The sequence below is a fragment of the Rousettus aegyptiacus genome, unplaced genomic scaffold, assembly GCF_014176215.1.
Source record: "Rousettus aegyptiacus isolate mRouAeg1 unplaced genomic scaffold, mRouAeg1.p scaffold_m13_p_8, whole genome shotgun sequence".
Classification (NCBI taxonomy): domain Eukaryota; kingdom Metazoa; phylum Chordata; class Mammalia; order Chiroptera; family Pteropodidae; genus Rousettus; species Rousettus aegyptiacus.
The window spans coordinates 1,496,810-1,509,787 of record NW_023416311.1 but is presented as its reverse complement, the minus strand read 5'-3'; the positions used below and the strand labels follow the sequence as shown (position 1 = coordinate 1,509,787).

The following is a 12,978-nucleotide window of genomic DNA, read 5'->3' as shown; positions in this document are numbered from 1 at the left end:
CAAGCCCAGAAGCCGGCCGCGGCCAGGTGGCTTCTGCGAAGGCGGGGCCTTTCCGGTTGCAGGGCGTGCTGGGGACCCGGTCGGACTGGAGCTGCACGTCCTCTCGGAGTGGGGCGCCCCGCCAAGCCGGGGCCAGCTTCTTCCAGGCAGGAATGTGGGTTCGGCGTCACCAGATTTGCTTACTTTTCGGGAGAAGCGCCTGACTTTGGGGTTAAATACACTGCTTTTCAAGTGGTGGCAAAGAAATCCAATCCGGATGAGTTTGGGTTTCTTTTGAGGCCAGAAAGAAGCTTATCGGCAATGACAGCCTGGCATCCCGGTCACACCAGGCCGTCGGGGTGACTGGGTAAGGGCGTACGGGAACTCTCGTACTGTCTGCGGCTTTTCCGCAAGGCTAAAATCGCTCCCAAATAAACGCTTCATTAAAACAACAAAACAAAACAAAATGACCCATGCAATCGAATGAGGCGCCGTAACTTTATTTTTCGAGATTAATGGGTTCACAGTGATACTGAGAAGAAGAAGAAGAAGAAGAAGAAGAAGAAGAAGAAGAAGAAGAAGAAGAAGAAGAAGAAGAAGAAGAAGAACTAATCGTCAGCGCTGGAGGAAGTTATTGCATCAAATCTTTACTCTAAAAAAGCAGACGTTCAAGAGGGAGGCTTCGTCCTGCCCCCGTGGGTGGAGGAAGGAAGACCTTCCTTGCAGAAGAGCTGCGGCTCCTCAATGTCGAGGGAGGGATGGCCCGGGAATTTTGCATCTCCGGATGAAATCACTGACTCAGGGAGCCATCGCCGATGGGTGCCGAGGCCACGGGGGTGGGGGGGGGGAAGGTGAAGGAAGACAGGGGAGTCACAGGTGCCAATCAGCAGCCCACGGAGAAGGTAGTGGCTCCGAGAAAGGACTCTACACAGGGATCAGGCTGTCGCCACCACCGCTGAACCCACCGACCCATCTTAGCTTCGTTAATGAGACAGCCCGTGGTCGTAAGCCTCTCGTGTGGCCCGACAGGTTGCTCACAGCATCACCCGGGGAGAGTTTTTGCCCAAAATGTGTAGCCGACACCCTATCAAACCATTAGATCTGGCTCCGAGTTTACAGGAAATACCAGAGCTAGAAGGATAGGTAAATGCGCCGTGAGGGAGCCATCGGACAGAGCCGGGAAAACAGGGCGCCCACCCGCACGGCAGTGGACTTGGCTCCTCGGCAAGTCGACGAGCCGGGACGGAAAGGGAGGAGGAGCCTGGACCGAAGGAGACACGAGATGTGAGCAAACGCAGCTCGCGGGCTCCACCGGGTCCTGGCTTGAGTCGAATGTAAAAAGGCGTTTGGGGCGCAGCGGGGGACACGGGACGTGGGGGAACTCAGTGACACCATGAACGTGGGCTTCCCGTCGTGAGCCGCTTGAGGGACGTCGAAGCCCAGGAGAGAAGCGTCTCCCGTGTTTAAGGATACATACGCACGGAAGTATTTAGGGATAAAGTGTCACGTTGACTCCAATACTTTAAAAGTCTACAGCAAGCAAGAAGGAAGGGAGGGAGGGAGGGAAGGAGGGAAGAAAGAAAGAAAGAAAGAAACAAAGAAAGAAAGAAAGAAAGAAACAAAGAAACAAAGAAACAAAGAAACAAAGAAACAAAGAAGCAGATCCACAAATACGGCACAACATTCACAACCGTAACATCTGCGTGATGGGTCACAGATGTTCGCGATACGATTTCCTCTGCTTTTCTGTACGTTGGAAACGATTTGTGATAAAGAACGAAAGTGCAGGCTAAACGACCATCCATTTATTCCACAAATCTCTGTTGAGCACCTACTATGTGCCAGGCACGGATCTAAAGTAACAGAGTTTTTTTTTTCTTTTTTTTAGAAGTCCTCGCCCTCCTAGAATTACATGCAGCTGAAGAAGGGAGACAATCAATAAACCGAGCAGACGAAGTGACAAGTCCTAAGGAAAAACGAGGCAAAAAAAAAAAAAAAAAAAAACAAGGACAGGAAGAATCCCTGCAGGGGAAGAGATCGCTGTTTTGCGCGGGATAATCAGGGACGGCCTCTCCGAGGGGCCGACGATGAAGCAGAGACCTCAGAGGAGTGAGGAAAGCAGCCACTGGGATCCCAGCAGGAGCTGAACGCATAAGGCCGCGCAAAGGCCCTGCGGTGGCAGCGTGCCCGGGGGTGCCCATGGGCCGCGGGGGGCCAGCGAGGCTCCCAGGCCTGCACGAGGCAGCACATGGGGGCAGGCGAGCTCGGATCAGGGAGCAGCGGGTGGGGCGTTGCGGTCGGCGGGGAGCCCTCCCGGCCCTTCGGCGCTCACTCTGAGACGGAAAACGGACATGGGCTGACTTTGTTCCTTCGGGTATTCTTGCGGCGAGGTGTAAACGCACCACGGTTGAGAGAATGAGCCCTGGGGTACCCAGCTCGCAGCTTTGGCACCGACTCACGGGCTACCTTCCCGCACCCCCACGGCGGGTCGGTTGGAAGGTTAAACCCAAACAGCTCATCATTCCGCCGCTCAAGATTTTGTGCATGTATCGTTAAAATATTAGATCCCTTCCTGAAAACTCAACACGGAACCACTGTCGTACCTAGAAAATTGACAATAACTCCTAAACATCACAAACTCTTTAGCGCTCAAATGCCCTGACTTATCCATCATTTACATAGAGTTTACATGAATCGACCTCCGAACGAGAGCCGTGATTCACAATTCTCGAACTGGCTCTTAAGGCTCTTTCCACCTCTAGGATTATCTTCGACCTTTCTTTGTTTCTTTCCATTTTTTTTTTCTGTTGAAAAACTGGGTCATTCGTCCTGTAGAGTTTTTCACCGTCCGAATTTTGCTGGTTACATGTCACGGTGTCATTGGACACATTTCTGTTTCCAGGATTTTTTTTTTTTTTTTTGTAAATGGACAGTTCTGTCTCGAGACCTGCTCAGACTCAAGTTCGCATTTTTTTCTTTTTAATTTTGCAAGACTCCTGTACAGACGGCGGTGGGTACTTTCATCAGGAGATGCACACTGTTCCAAGGCCCCTTGTCGCGTGACCTGAGCGGCCGCCTAGGGTCCTTGCCTGGATCCACGAATTCGTCACACGTTTCAAAGTGTCGACCCTTTATTCTTCCATTATCTCATCGGCCGGAATAGATCCATGTGCAGGGAAGAAAGCAAACTCACCTGCCGGAAACACCCCCACAGCCTCCGCGTGCGCTGGTTCGGTACTAAACATCTCCATACGCCCCGAGCCTCCTCAGCGCAGGGAGGCGGCCGCGGGAGGTGGACGTGACCTCCCGGGTTTGCCGCCGGCGGAAATCTGTGTGCCTTCACTTCCTCTCTGCAAAGCGGGAGCCATCGTGCTGACCTTGCCGGACCGTCGTGAGGGTCACAGGGGTTCGTGGGTATGAGATGTGGGGCGCAGTGGCTGGCACCTCCGGTCCCGCTAGGTGTGGTTCGTTGCTTCTGCGGTTGTCGGGGTGATTGTCGTTACGTAGGCGACTGAACTGTCATTTTTAAGGCCACCTCTGTGCCGACTTCTGGGAGGCCACCTGGCCCACCGTGGGCGGTAGGCCCTCGCCGTCTGGACAGGTTTTCTCTTTCGGTAGACCGAGCCGGACAGGTGATTTCCGGCCACTTCGGTCATCATTAAATAGCTCCGAACGTGAGCCTGACTCACTAAACACTCAGTCGTCTGGCAGGACTTGGTCCCGAATTCTCACACGCCTCACATCCGACGGCTCGGCAGGTGATGTCGGCTGTCCCGGAAAATGCTTCCAGACCCCTCCCCCTTCTCACCACGTCCATGTCACCCACGCCGGCCCCTGCTCCTGTCCTTGCCCCCCCCCGCCCCCGTGGCCCATTTTCCACAATTCTGGCACAGTGAACCTTTTCGGCCTTCAGTGGGGTATACCCAACGTCACTAAAAGTGGGGACTCCATAGGTGTTTGCACACCCACGTTCACTGCAGCACTATTCACGGCGGTCCAAAGTGGCAATGGCCCGTTGGCCACAGACGCAACACAGCGCGGTCCATCCGCACGGCGGAATATTACTCAGCCTTGAACAGGAAGGACATTCCGGCACCTGCTACCGCACGGATGAACCTTGACGGTGTTATGACCAGTGACGTAAGCCAGACGCAGAGACGCAAAGGCCGCAGGGTTCCTCTTACGTGAGGTGCCGAGCGGAGTCCAATTCTCAGAGACGGAACGTGGGAGATCGGTGACCGGGGGGGGGGGCCCGGGGGGCGGGCACTGGCGAATCACCGTCTCACGGGGCCCGAGTTCCGGTTTGGGAAGACGCAGACGCTCCGGAGACGGGCGGCGGTGACAGAGAAGCAACGACGCGAATGTGCCTTACGCCCCGAACCGCATGCTGAAAAACGGTGGAAACGGTAAACTTTGTGTTATGCGTGTTTTATCACAGTTTGAAAATTGATAAAGATTCTAAAGAAGCTTTATCTAAATTGATGAAGAATCTCAAAGATTCTGGACCTCGTGTGTTTACGGGCTGTCGTCCCTCGCCAGGACGGCAGCACGTTCGAAAGTCTCGCAGACGTCACCTGACCCGGATGCCACCGAAAACTGCAACAGCGAAGTCGCCGAGTCGGTTCCCAGATCTCCTTCCCCAGGTCAAGTTCCCAGGAGCCGATGGCATCTTGCGTCTGGGCCGGCGGGGAGATAACCGCGGAAGGAATGTGCCCCGCGCGCCAGCCCGGCTGCGTCCTGTGCGATCTGGGCTCTGCGGCTGGATTTCTGGGAACAAAATAAAAACTGCCAGGCCTGGCGGTGGCCGGAGGCGTTTATGGCAGACTGGCCGGGAGGGGATGGCCGAGGAGGGACGGCCTCGATGGACCGGGAACTGAGGCCCCACGCTCAGACGCCCGGCAGGCGGAAACAAGCGGGCTGGCTGAGCGGGGGTCACGGGGAGCCAGGGGACCCAGGCCAAGCAGGGACGGAAGGCCTGTGTCACCAGACCTCCGCCTGCTCATTTTCCAGACAATCAGGAAGTGGGTTTCCAGGCGCTGGTTCCTCATTGTTAAACATTGGTTCGAATTTTTTAAAAAAAGCATGTGATCTGACAGAACACACCTGAAAACTGGGTCTCCCCACCCCCCGCCCCCCCCTCCCCACTCCAGGACGACCAGTTTCCGACTCTGAGGTTTAGCAGAAACGCTCGAGGACATGGACACTTCCGGAGAGGCCTGGCTTTGGACCCGTTCCCTGACCTCTGAGAGTCCGTTTCTTTATCTGTAAAATGGGGACAAAAATAGAACCTACCTCATCAGATCACCCAGGAGGAGACGGAGCAGGTGCCTGGCAGACAGCGGTGGCGGGGGCAGGGAGGGAGAGACGGACAGACAGCAGAGGGCCTGGGGCGTGCCGGGGAGAGAGAGGAACAACGAGACGGACTCGCCGTGCTGCGGCCGGGGACTTGAGTCTGACGGTGTAGGCCCCCGCCTTCGATCAGTGGACCCCACCTGTGGATTCCACGAACTGCCGGCCAAGCCAAGGACCAGCGCCTGGGGCCTGCGGGCTGCAGGCGGCGCTGCCCCTCTGAGAGGCTCTGTGTGGCAGGGGGCGACTCTGGCCCCAACCCAGGGCTTCCCAATTCCGTCCTGAAGCACCGCGGCCATCCGTCCGAGCCCGACTGGGGGCTTTACGTCCATGCTTCTGTCCTTCGCCCTCATAGTTTGGGGCCTTGACATTCTGGGACGTCGAGAGCCTATTAACTGCCCCTCCCGACGTAATTCTTTTGTCGTCTGGATAAAATTTTCGCCAGAATCAGTGAGGGGTCTTTTGGTTGCAAACGCCCAGAAACCCCACGTCTCAGCCAGAAGATTTATGGCCTCGTGCACCCAATGGTGAGGAACGAAATCAATGTCCCCAGGATCAAACTACGGGCTCGGGGTAGGGAAGGGGTGGTGACCCCAGAGCTAAATCAGGTGCAGTCGCCTGACGTAGAATGAATAGATATTCCCTGCCCCTCTCTCTATGAAAACAAAAAAAAAAAAAGGAAAAGCAAAGGATAGTCACCTTGCCTCGTGCAAAGAATCGTTTAAATCGTGGGCATGAAGCGCACCGCCTCCGACCCTCCCGATGGCTCGCAGGGCCCCACGTGGCTCCCGCTCGGCCCGTGGATCCACTCTCCTGCTCACCGTTTCCTAGAACTGCACGAACTCGAAAGCAGGGAGACTGACTTCGATGATGGTAAACGAATCTCCCACAGAACTTTTAGAGGGGGGCACTTAGAGGCCTCCCAAACCAGCCATGAATCTACCCACACGGGCTGTTCTGCCACGCCACAACCCAGCCCACACGTCTCCATCTAGAAAAAGAGGGTTTTGTTTCTCTCTTCTTAACAGGACCAAATGATCCGTCACGTTAAACACCTGGCCGAAGTCCACGTGGCCTCTCGCTGGCAACCTTTGGCCCAGAGTCCCTGTCGAAACGGAGAGGAAGCCCATCCGCCCGAGCGATGTCGAGCCAACACTCACAGCTCTCCTTCGGTCTGACGCCACCCCAGTCCACGGTCCCTTCACGCCCCCCAAACTCCAGCGCCGCCAGATTGGAACTCAGGACACAGAGAAAGACTTGCCACTTGTTCAAAGCAGCTCACATCAACACAGTCTGGAGGATCTGTACCCCGATAATGTCTATACCCCGATAATGTCCAACAGTGGGGCCTGGCCAAGAAAACAGTATGTGGACCAAAAACAAAACCCTCCGACATAAAACACATTGGGTTTGGACGCCCATGATATGGCCCTCATCGGAGGTCCTAACAGTCCAACATCAACAATTTCATCTGGTCACAACTGGATATACCAGACAGTAGTTCTCAAAGTGTGGCCCGCAGATCTCGGGAGGGAGGGAGAATGTGTCTCAGAGACACTTGCAAGAAGAGCGTGAGGTCGAAATTATTTTCATGATAACACTAAGGCGTTATTTGCCTTCTTCGCCATGTTGACGTTTACGCTGACGACCGCTATGATTGACAAGAGCAGTGTTGGGAAAAATTCCATGAGGCTGCGTTTCCTTCATTCATTCCAACTAAGCAACAGCCCGCAAAAGGCCGAGCGTAGGAGCAGCTATGCGGATCTGCCCGTCTTTCATTAAGCCAGGCATTGAACAGGTTTGCAAAAATGTGAAGCAATACCGTTCTTCCCGGTATTTTTTTTTTTTTTAATTTGGAAAATATTTTTCATAGAGGCACTTTATGTATGCTACCATGTAATGGGCTTAGGAGTGTTATATTTTAATATTTTGACAGCATCTAATATTTTAAATTTCTAACATGGTAAGTAAGCATCAGTAGATGTAACCCACAGATACAAAATCTCTCTGGGGTCTTCGGTAATTTTTAAATGTATTCCTAAGAGCAAAAACGTTGAGAAGTCCTATGTGAGGACAATCTACAGGGAAATAGACCTGAAATGAAGCGAAAACCATCAGAACAATAAGAGAACATATAAAAATGAGGCAATGTCTCTGAATTCAGAGACCACAGCATTTTTTAGAGAAAAGTACGAATACAGAAAAGTACAAAAAATAATGGAACAGTCACTCGGGGCCTCATCACCCATAACTAAACGTTAACATTCCGCATTTCGTAATATTTGCTTTTAATGTTTTTAATTAATTAACTAATTATTAAATCTTCCAGCTAAAGCTCGAGTCCCGTTGGTCTCTGTAGGGAATTGTTTTTCATGTGCTTTAAAAATTTTTATATGAAATAATTTATACTGTACAAATTAATCAGTTGCGTTTACGTGCATAGGCTCTGGCTTGAGACCACCTGGCTTCCAACCCCGGCCTGACGCCTGCTAGTTGTGTGACGCTGGGTAAGTTACTCGGCCTCTCTGTGCCAGAGGTTCCCAGTCTATAAAATACGGATAATACTGGTCCCTACCCCACAGGGTTGCTGCGAGTTTTAATATACGTGCCGGGAACAGCGTCTGGCACGGAGTGAGCACAATTAAAGCGTTTGCTCTCATTATTAGTCTGATCTCTTGCTTTCCTCACCATTTTGAAGTCCATGAACATCCATGCACTTAGACAAAGTATATCCTTGTTCAGTGCTGTATAGTATTTCGTCACCTAACCATTTCCTGTTTTATTTCCTTATTTCTCTACGACGCATAACGACAATGGTAAACATCCTTCTCCTGGTAGAGGTGCATCCATTCACGGCATCAAAAATCTAAGCTGACATATTTTCTCCAGCAAGGCTCAGCCTCCCACAGGCTCAGCGACGTGGTAGACAGAGTAACAACCCCTCTCCAAAACGCCTGTGCCCTCATTCCCAGAACCCGTGACTACGTTAACTTGCGTGACAAAGGGGAATTCAGATTGCAGGTAGAACTAAGTTTGGTTGTCAGCTGACCTAGAAACGGAGAGCGGCTGGGCTGTCTGGGTAAGCCAGGTGCAATCACGGGGTCTCTGGAAGTGGCAGGCGGAGGCAGACCGGGAGAGATGGCATGTGGGAAAGACCCGGCCTCGTTCACTCTGGAGACAGAGGAGGCCACAAGCCAAGGCGCGTAGGTGGTACCTGGGAGCTGGACAGGCAAGCAAGTGGGTTCTCCCTAGAGCTTCCAGAAGGAACGCAGCCCCTCCTACCATTGCCTGGTTTTGGGGGTGTGGGACCTCTGACCCTCCAGAGCCATAAGATAGTGAGTGTGTGTGTGGACTGCACATCTGTGTGGCCTGCACATCTGTGGCCATTGGGAAAAGGACCAGCCGGTCAATGGCGGGGGAGAGAAGGCTGACGTCTGGGTCGGCCGTGGGAAATAAAGACCCCTGTGTTACGGATTAGGGAAGAAGGTGGTCGAAGCCATGGTGTGGGACGCCTGACCTGATGGAGGGGGAGAGGGAGGGGCACGGGGCGGGGCGACAGGGGGCGGGGGAAGGCCGGAGGAAAGGGGTGCAGGTCGGGTCGCGGTGCTTGGAGGCCGGCAAGGGTGCCGGCGTAGTGGGAGTTGGGGGAGGAACTCAGAGGCCCAGCCACCAGGCAGGCAGCTCGAATTCCTAAGGCAAGGGTGGGGCCTTCCGGGGGTGACAGGGATCGGGGAGTGACCTTGGGGGGTGGTGGTAGCCCGGGAAGCCCGGGGAAAGCCCGGGTGAGCCAACTCAGAGGTGGGGCGAGGGGCGGGGACAGTTCCTGGGAAGGTGGGCGCAGGAGCCGGCTCCTCCGCACCCGGCCCGCGGTGCCCCCGGGGCCCCCCCCCCCGGGGGGACACCCTGCGCCTGCGGGGGTGTGCGCGTTTCCACACTGCGGGCCGTCGGCGGTGTTGCGCGCGGCACGCGATGCGCACTGGGGCCCGTGTCCGGGGGACACGCGGGCTTGGCGACGCTCCGTCCGGGGCGCGGCGCGCGTTGGGGGCCGCCGTGCGGGGCGCAGGGGAGGTGCGCGCGACGCGGCGCGGGGCCGGGACTCCGCGGGGGCCAGGGCGGGACGGAGGGGCGGAGGGACGCGCGGCGGCCGGGCCTCGGGCCCCGCCAAGCTCCGCCCGCGGGCGCGCCGGGCTCCCCGCCCCCGCGTCCCGGTCGCCGCGCGCGCCCAGCGCGGCGCCACAGCCGCCCCGGTCACCGCCTGCAGCCCGCGTCCCCGTCGCCGCGAGCCGCCGCCGACCGCAGGTAGGACGGCGACCCCGGCCGGCGCCCGCCCCTCCGCCGCCCCGGCCTCAGTTTCCCGGCGGGGCGCGGGCGCTTGGGCACCGCGGGGCGCCGGAGGAGGACTGCGGGGCACGACGGGCCCCCAGGGTGCGGGGCGAGGGCACCGGGGGCGCGTGGGGCAGCCGAGCACGGAGGGGCACGGAGCGCCGCCGGGAGCGCGGGCGCGGCGCGGGCGGACTGGGCGCGGGGCGCCGCGGAGCCCCGCGGGGCGCTGGGGGAAGCGGCTCCGCTGCGCAACGGCCCGCGCGGCCCCCCTGCTGCTCCCCTCGTGCCAAGGGGAGCGCTGAGAGTCAGAGGGTGGAGAAGCGCCCCTGGGTCCAACTGACAAGTGGCCGAGGCCAGATCGGAACCCAGGGAGAGTGACCCAGAGCCTCCCCGTTAAGCGCCTCTGGGGGGTCGGAGGGTCCCCCATGGGGCTGCTGGACATTCCAGGGGGAATGTCCAGAGGAGGTGTGGCCGGGGCGTGTGGGAGGAGAGGGGGAGCTGGGAACAGAGGGTGCACACAGGGAGCTCGACCTGCTCCCTCCAGCATAAAGGGGAAACTGAGGCACTGGGCTGTTTAGGGAGGGAGCAGCAGAGGTTCTCCCGTCCAGAGGCACAACAGCCCCCCCCCATCTGCACCAGGGGGCACAGGCTGTCCGCACAGAGTCCGCGGGGGACCCCGTGTGAATGCTCCCCCAGGCTGAAGCATCCTTGTGGCCCAAGGTGACATCCACAGGTGGCCCGTCCCTCCTACACACCTGAGGAGTACACCCCCAACCCCACGCTCCCCGCCCCCGGAGGCACCCGCCACAACTCGGGGTGTCCTCCCCAGACCAACCCCCGCCTGTGGGAAGTGTGGGGGCTGCGGCTGTGGGCGGCCGTCTCATGGGAACGGGGCGAATGCTCCCCCACGCGTTCGGCAGCTCCCCCGCCCCCCATCATTTCCTCCAGCCGTGTCTCGGCCAGCTGAGTTATTTCACCCGCCGCGCGATGCTCCACCCTGGCTACGTCCCCTGACGGGGGTCCGGGTGACCAACATCGGGGCGACGGGTTTGTGTTTCAGCCTTTTGTGTAGATCGGCACCTCTGGGTTAAGGGAGACGTCTTCGTTCTCCGTCCTAAACTAACTTCGCGGGATCTGAACTTGGGGGACAAGTCCGCCTCTTCCCCACTGCACACGCACGTGTCTACACACACACGCACACACACACACAGGTGCGTGTGCGCACACCTCTATCCAGTCTGCGCGTGACAAGGACAAGCGCCACGCCCCCTCCAGCCGTGGCCCCTGCCCAGCCCCTGACAGTGAGGCAGGCCACGCGCCCGGCCCGTGCAGGCCCCAGAGGGCGGGTTCCCGTAGGGGACAGTGTCCAGGGCCTCTCCGGAATGCCTGCGAACAGCCGGGTGGGGGCGGCGGGACTCGGGGACCGTGCCATTACAGCCCCACTCCACCATGCCGTCCCCGCCCCTGTCTGAGCCAGCGTTCACATCCGTGACGCGGGGACGGTGACAAGCAGTCTCCCCAGACTGTCGCTGGGCCAGGGGGATGATGGGAACTAAGCACTGGGAGCAGGCGGTCTCGTCCCGGGCGGGGCAGACCCAGCGATGGCCCGGGGTAGGGGGCCACTCGGAGCCACCATTTGTGACCCCAAGTGCAGGCAGAGTCCTGAGTGTGCAGCGGGGCTGAGGGCGAGGTTTCTGCTCGTCGAGAGCCAAGCCCGGCTCTCAGGAAGTCCGGAAGTGTCCTGGCGCCTACGAAGGGCCTACTGCGTGCCTGGCCCTGAGCTAAGCTAAGCCAGCGAGGTCCGACCTTGGAGGTACGGGAGACCACGGAAGTCGCAAAGGAGGCCTGTGGACAGCTTTTACGAGGCCCAAGCTCCTTTAGAAATGTGAGCTTACTCCCAAGATTTAAAAAAGTGGGAGATGTCCCCTAAAACGTTCTGCTTCCGGATCCTCTCGAGGAAAGAAGTTCAGAAAACACCAGCCCCAACACGCGGCTTCCCCCTGAAACGGGGCAGGCGCCCTCCCTGCGCCCCCGACCCCGCTGGCCCGCCCCTCATTCATAAAAAGCTGGACGCCACGGCCAGCTCCCCCAGCCCGGTCTAAGGCAAATCCTTCAGCACTTTCGTGACTCAGTTTCCTCATGTGTAAACCAGGGGTGACAAGTACCACGTCTCAACAGGTGATTTTCGGCATTACGTGAGTCAGCGGCCCTGACCTCCTAGAACAGGGCCTGGTGCATGGCCAGCACCGTCTCGGGGCAGACGCCGCTCGCTGACGGTGGCGGTGAGCTGCCCGGTCCCCGTGGAAGCACAGCCCCCGTGTGGAAGGCTGTGGAGGCGGAGATGGGAAGGAAGGAAGGGAGGGGGGAAGGGGGAACGCGAGCTCCCTCTTCAAGGAAGGGGCTGCCGTCCTAGGTCCCTGTCCCGCCCAAGGACAGGAAGATGACCTTTCAAGGACAGCTGCAGAGAGGAGGGGACTTCTCAGCTGTGTTTTGGAGTGTCCCAGAGAGTGGGACGGGCGTTCGCAGGCAGGGGACAGGCTTTTCGGAGGCATGAAACAGGTGTGGGGGGTAAGAGTGGCCCCCACCAAGGCATCTCAAAGCGTAAGGGGGGGGGCAGGAAGAGGAGGCTCGGGGGCCGGGCCAGGACCCGAGGTCACGGTGGGACTTGTGGCGGGAAAGGGGACAAAGATTTCTTGTGCACCTGCTCTGCGCGGCCACTCTTATAATCACCGCCCCGTAGTCAGTCCCCAGAACGCCCCCGGGACCCTCGCGTGCTGACGAGGGAGGGGCTCGGGGCAGGAGGCCGGCGCCGTGGGTCTGTCTGAGCCCCGCGGAGCCCGGCATCCGGCCGTACAGCGGGGACGTGCCGGTGAACCCCGCTTGGAGGAGTATTGCCACGCTGAGATGAGCAGAGGAGCCACAGCCCTGGGCACCGTCGCTGGCCCAGGGGGTCGACTGGAACGAGGCCTCTCGGCCTGACGCACACCGCTGCCCAGCCTCAGAGGGGGGCCCAGGGAGGGAGTGACCTGGGCCCGTGGGTCTCAGAGTGTGGCCGTGGACCGGAAGCAGGTGCATCTCCCGGAGCTGTTAGAAATGCAGATTTCCAGGCCCGCCGCGACCCCGTGAATCAGAGACTCTGGGCGTTGTCCAGCGTCTGCCTTTGAAGCAGCCCCCCCCCCCCGTGCCCCCTGTAACTTCTGAGTCACTGGCCTAGAGAAGGACCTCGGGCGAGACCCCTGGGGCCACCTGCATCCACCTCGGGCTCTGGGTAGGCAGCGGGGCTTCCGGCCTCCGCAAAGAGCAAAGGCAGAGGGCATGTCCCTACAT

General features: G+C 58.3%; 1 protein-coding gene across 2 annotated transcripts in view; it reads left to right on the top strand.

Moving 5' to 3' along the window:
* The first annotated feature begins 9,571 nt into the window (after nt 1-9,571).
* SCNN1B (sodium channel epithelial 1 subunit beta) overlaps nt 9,572-12,978 on the top strand; it is a 33,141-nt gene continuing 29,734 nt past the window's right edge. Inside the window, exon 1 of one of the 2 annotated variants that reach the window (XM_016155538.2) lies at nt 9,572-9,627. The gene's annotated coding sequence lies outside the window, so the exon portion shown is untranslated. The remainder of the gene's footprint in view (nt 9,628-12,978) is intronic. The other variant, XM_016155540.2, reaches the window with a different exon arrangement.